Consider the following 6,000-nt stretch of genomic DNA (forward strand, 5'->3'; position numbering starts at 1 on the left):
ACTCCTAAGCCATGGAATGTGAGTTCTAGTCTTTTCTGAAGTGGCTGAGAGCAGAGTGGCACAGCGGAAGCGTGCTGGGCCCATAACCCAGAGGTCGATGGATCGAAACCATCCTCTGCTAAACAGTTTATTTTAAGTGCGAACAACATTTTAAAAAAATGTGTCGTTTCATGGGCATGTCTCAGTGCCATTATATATATTTTTTTACCTCTTCCAACAGTTCGTATAGGTCATACTGTTTAAACAGTATCCCAGTGGCCTAACACACTGGACTCCTAAGCCATGGATTGTGAGTTCTAGTCTTTTCTGAAGTGGCTGAGAGCAGAGTGGCGCAGCGGGAGCGTGCTGGGCCCATAACCCAGAGGTCGATGGATCGAAACCATACTCTGCTAAACAGTTTATTTTAAGTGCGAACAACATTTTTTTTAAATGTGTCGTTTCATGGCATGTCTCAGTGCCATTATAATTTTTTGTTTACCTCTTCCAACAGTTCGTATAGGTCATACTGTTTACACAGTATCCCAGTGGCCTAAGACACTGGACTCCTAAGCCAGGGATTGTGGGTTCAAGTCCCATCCGAGGTGGATGGAAGCAGAGTGGCGCAGCGGGAGCGTGCTGGGCCCATAATCCAGAGGTCGATGGATCGAAACCATCCTCTGCTAAACAGTTTATTTTAAGTGCGAACAAATTTTTTTTTAAATGTGTCGTTTCATGGGCATGTCTCAGTGCCATTATATATTTTTTTTTTACCTCTTCCAACAGTTCGTATAGGTCATACTGTTTACACAGTATCCCAGTGGCTTAACACACTGGACTCCTAAGCCATGGATTGTGAGTTCTAGTCTTTTCTGAAGTGGCTGAGAGCAGAGTGGCGCAGCGGAAGCGTGCTGGGCCCATAACCCAGAGGTCGATGGATCGAAACCATCCTCTGCTAAACAGTTTATTTTAAGTGCGAACAACATTTTTTAAAAATGTGTCATTTCATGGGCATGTCTCAGTGCCATTATATATATTTTTTTTACCTCTTCCAACAGTTCGTATAGGTCATACTGTTTACACAGTATCCCAGTGGCCTAAGACACTGGACTCCTAAGCCATGGATTGTGAGTTCTAGTCTTTTCTGAAGAGTCTGAGAGCTTAGTGGTGCAGCGGAAGCGTGCTGGGCCCATAACCCAGAGGTCGATGGATCGAAACCATCCTCTGCTAAACAGTTTATTTTAAGTGCGAACAACATTTTTAAAAAATGTGTCGTTTCATGGGCATGTCTCAGTGCCATTATCATTTTTTTTTTACCTCTTCCAACAGCCTCCTAAGCCAGGGATTGTGGGTTCAAGTCCCATCTGGGGTGGATGTAAGCAGAGTGGCGCAGCGGGAGCGTGCTGGGCCAATAACCCAGAGGTCGACGGATCGAAGCCATCCTCTGCTAAACAGTTTATTTTAAGTGCGAACAACATTTTAAAAAAATGTGTCGTTTCATGGGCTTGTCTCAGTGCCATTATATATATTTTTTTACCTCTTCCAACAGTTCGTATAGGTCATACTGTTTACACAGTATCCCAGTGGCCTAACACACTGGACTCCTAAGCCATGGATTGTGAGTTCTATTCTTTTCTGAAGTGGCTGAGAGCAGAGTGGCGCAGCGGGAGCGTGCTGGGCCCATAACCCAGAGGTCGATGGATCGAAACCATCCTCTGCTGAACAGTTTATTTTAAGTGCGAACAACATTTTTTTTAAATGTGTTGTTTCATGGCATGTCTCAGTGCCATTATAATTTTTTGTTTACCTCTTCCAACAGTTCGTATAGGTCATATTGTTTACACAGTATCCCAGTGGCCTAAGACACTGGACTCCAAAGCCAGGGATTGTGGGTTCAAGTCCCATCTGGGGTGGATGGAAGCAGAGTGGCGCAGCGGGAGCGTGCTGGGCCCATAACCCAGAGGTCGATGGATCGAAACCATCCTCTGCTGAACTGTTTATTTTAAGTGCGAACAACATTTTTTTTAAATGTGTCGTTTCATGGGCATGTCTCAGTTCCATTATATATTTTTTTTTTACCTCTTCCAACAGTTCGTATAGGTCATACTGTTTACACAGTATCCCAGTGACCTAACACACTGGACTCCTAAGCCATGGATTGTGAGTTCTAGTCTTTTCTGAAGTGGCTGAGAGCAGAGTGGCGCAGCGGAAGCGTGCTGGGCCCATAACCCAGAGGTCGATGGATCGAAACCATCCTCTGCTAAACAGTTTATTTTAAGTGCGAACAAAATTTTTTTTTAAATGTGTCGTTTCATGGGCATGTCTCAGTGCCATTATATATTTTTTTTTTACCTCTTCCAACAGTTCGTATAGGTCATACTGTTTACACAGTATCCCAGTGGCCTAAGACACTGGACTCCTAAGCCACGGATTGTGAGTTCTAGTCTTTTCTGAATTGGCTGAGAGCAGAGTGGCGCAGTGGAAGTGTGCTGGGCCCATAACCCAGAGGTTGATGGGTCGAAACCATCCTCTGCTAAACAGTTTATTTTAAGTACGAACAACATTTTTTTTAAATGTGTCGTTTCATGGGCATGTCTCAGTGCCATTATATATATTTTTTTACCTCTTCCAACAGTTCGTATAGGTCATACTGTTTACACAATATCCCAGTGGCCTAAGACACTGGACTCCTAAGCCAGAGATTGGGGGTTCAAGTCCCATCTGTGGTGGATGGAAGCAGAGTGGCGCAGCGGGAGCTGCTGGGCCAATAACCCAGAGGTCGATGGATCGAAACCATCCTCTGCTAAACAGTTTATTTTAAGTGCGAACAACATTTTACTTAAATGTGTCGTTTCATGGGCATGTCTCAGTGCCATTATATATATTTTTTTACCTCTTCCAACAGTTCGTATAGGTCATACTGTTTACACAGTATCCCAGTGGCCTAAGACACTGGACTCCCAAGCCATGGATTGTGAGTTCTAGTCTTTTCTGAAGTGGCTGAGAGCAGAGTGGCGCAGCGGAAGCGTGCTGTGCCCATAACCCATAGGTCGATGGATCGAAACCGTCCTCTGCTAAACAGTTTGTTTTAAGTGCAAACATTTTAAAAAATACGTGTCGTTTCATGGGCATGTCTCAGTGCCATTATATATATTTTTTTACCTCTTCCAACAGTTCGTATAGGTCATACTGTTTACACAGTATCCCAGTGGCCTAAGACACTGGACTCCTAAGCCATGGATTGTGAGTTCTAGTCTTTACTGAAGTGTCTTAGAGCAGAGTGGCGCAGCGGAAGCGTGCTGGGCCCATAACCCAGAGGTCGATGGATCGAAACCATCCTCTGCTAAACAGCTTAATTTAAGTGCGAACAAAATTTTTTAAAAATTTGTCGTTTCATTGGCATGTCTCAGTGCCATTATACTTTTTTGTTTACCTCTTCCAACAGTTCGTATAGGTCATACTGTTTACACAGTATCCCAGTGGCCTAAGACACTGGACTCCTAAGCCATGGATTGTTAGTTCTAGTATTTTCTGAAGTGTCTTAGAGCAGAGTGGAGCAGCGGAAGCGTGCTGGGTCCCTAACCCAGAGGTTGATCTATCGAAACCATCCTCTGCTAAACAGATTCTTTTCAAAAATGAAACGCAAACAGAAATTAGAAAGCTACAATTAATTTGCGTGTCTCAGTGCTATCCAGTACACATTGTTTTTACTGCTTCTATCAGTTCATACTATTTGCAAGAGATAGACAGTGCCCCAGTGACCTAAAGGATAAGGCACTGGCCTCCTAAGCCAGGGATTGTGGGTTCAAGTCCCATCTGGGGTGGATGGAAGCAGAGTGGCGCAGTGGGATTGTGCTGGGCCCATTACCCAGAGGTCGATGGATCGAAACCATCCTCTGCTAAACAGTGTATTTTAAGTGCGAACAACATTTTTAAAAAACGTGTCGTTTCATGGGCATGTCTCAGTGCCATTATATATATTTTTTTACCTCTTCCAACAGTTCGTATAGGTCATACTGTTTACACAGTATCCCAGTGGCCTAAGACACTGGACTCCTAAGCCATGGATTGTGAGTTCTAGTCTTTTCTGAATTGGCTGAGAGCAGAGTGGCGCAGCGGAAGTGTGCTGGGCCCATAACCCAGAGGTCGATGGATCGAAACCATCCTCTGCTAAACAGCTTATTTTAAGTGCGAACAACATTTTTTTTAAATGTGTCGTTTCATGGGCATGTCTCAGTGCCATTATATATATTTTTTTACATCTTCCAACAGTTCGTATAGGTCATATTGTTTACACAGTATCCCAGTGGCCTAAGACACTGGACTCCTAAGCCACGGATTGTGGGTTCAAGTCCCATCTGGGGTGGATGGAAGCAGAGTGGCGCAGCGGGAGCGTGCTGGGCCCATAACCCAGAGGTCGATGGATCGAAACCATCCTCTGCTAAACAGTTTATTTTAAGTGCGAACAACATTTTTAAAAAATGTGTTGTTTCATGGGCATGTCTCAGTGCCATTATATATATATTTTTTACCTCTTCCAACAGTTCGTATAGGTCATACTGTTTACACAGTATCCCAGTGGCCTAAGACACTGGACTCCTAAGCCATGGATTGTGAGTTCTAGTCTTTTCTGAAGTGTCTGAGAGCTTAGTGGCGCAGCGGAAGCGTCCTGGGCCCATAACCCAGAGGTCGATGGATCAAAACCATCATCTGCTAAACAGTTTATTTTAAGTGCAAACAACATTTTTTTAAATGTGTCGTTTCATGGGCATGTCTCAGTGCCATTATAATTTTTTGTTTACCTCTTCCAACAGTTCGTATAGGTCATACTGTTTACACAGTATCCCAGTGGCCTAAGACACTGGACTCCTAAGCCACGGATTGTGAGTTCTAGTCTTTTCTGAATTGGCTGAGAGCAGAGTGGCGCAGTGGAAGTGTGCTGGGCCCATAACCCAGAGGTTGATGGGTCGAAACCATCCTCTGCTAAACAGTTTATTTTAAGTACGAACAACATTTTTTTTAAATGTGTCGTTTCATGGGCATGTCTCAGTGCCATTATATATATTTTTTTACCTCTTCCAACAGTTCGTATAGGTCATACTGTTTACACAGTATCCCAGTGGCCTAAGACACTGGACTCCTAAGCCAGAGATTGGGGGTTCAAGTCCCATCTGGGGTGGATGGAAGCAGAGTGGCGCAGCGGGAGGGTGCTGGGCCCATAACCCAGAGGTCGATGGATCGAAACCATCCTCTGCTAAACAGTTTATTTTAAGTGCGAACAACATTTTACTTAAATGTGTCGTTTCATGGGCATGTCTCAGTGCCATTATATATATTTTTTTACCTCTTCCAACAGTTCGTATAGGTCATACTGTTTACACAGTATCCCAGTGGCCTAAGACACTGGACTCCCAAGCCATGGATTGTGAGTTCTAGTCTTTTCTGAAGTGGCTGAGAGCAGAGTGGCGCAGCGGAAGCGTGCTGTGCCCATAACCCATAGGTCGATCGATGGATCGAAACCATCCTCTGCTAAACAGTTTGTTTTAAGTGCAAACATTTTAAAAAAATGTGTCGTTTCATGGGCATGTCTCAGTGCCATTATATATATTTTTTTACCTCTTCCAACAGTTCGTATAGGTCATACTGTTTACACAGTATCCCAGTGGCCTAAGACACTGGACTCCTAAGCCATGGATTGTGAGTTCTAGTCTTTACTGAAGTGTCTTAGAGCAGAGTGGCGCAGCGGAAGCGTGCTGGGCCCATAACCCAGAGGTCGATGGATCGAAACCATCCTCTGCTAAACAGCTTATTTTAAGTGCGAACAACATTTTTTTTAAATTTGTCGTTTCATTGGCATGTCTCAGTGCCATTATACTTTTTTGTTTACCTCTTCCAACAGTTCGTATAGGTCATACTGTTTACACAGTATCCCAGTGGCCTAAGACACTGGACTCCTAAGCCATGGATTGTTAGTTCTAGTATTTTCTGAAGTGTCTTAGAGCAGAGTGGAGCAGCGGAAGCGTG

General features: G+C 44.0%; 4 non-coding genes across 4 annotated transcripts; all 4 read left to right on the plus strand.

The window, feature by feature from the left end:
* Positions 1-862: 862 nt before the first annotated feature.
* Positions 863-934, plus strand: trnam-cau (transfer RNA methionine (anticodon CAU)). The gene has a single exon. It is a non-coding gene; the product is annotated as a tRNA-Met (tRNA).
* A 1,233-nt stretch (positions 935-2,167) lies between these two features.
* trnam-cau (transfer RNA methionine (anticodon CAU)) lies at positions 2,168-2,239 on the plus strand. Its single transcript has one exon. It is a non-coding gene; the product is annotated as a tRNA-Met (tRNA).
* A 1,011-nt stretch (positions 2,240-3,250) lies between these two features.
* On the plus strand, positions 3,251-3,322 carry trnam-cau (transfer RNA methionine (anticodon CAU)). Its single transcript has one exon. It is a non-coding gene; the product is annotated as a tRNA-Met (tRNA).
* A 2,382-nt stretch (positions 3,323-5,704) lies between these two features.
* Positions 5,705-5,776, plus strand: trnam-cau (transfer RNA methionine (anticodon CAU)). The gene has a single exon. It is a non-coding gene; the product is annotated as a tRNA-Met (tRNA).
* Positions 5,777-6,000: the final 224 nt, after the last annotated feature.

This window comes from Oncorhynchus clarkii, chromosome 7 (assembly GCF_045791955.1).
Source record: "Oncorhynchus clarkii lewisi isolate Uvic-CL-2024 chromosome 7, UVic_Ocla_1.0, whole genome shotgun sequence".
Lineage (NCBI taxonomy): Eukaryota > Metazoa > Chordata > Actinopteri > Salmoniformes > Salmonidae > Oncorhynchus > Oncorhynchus clarkii.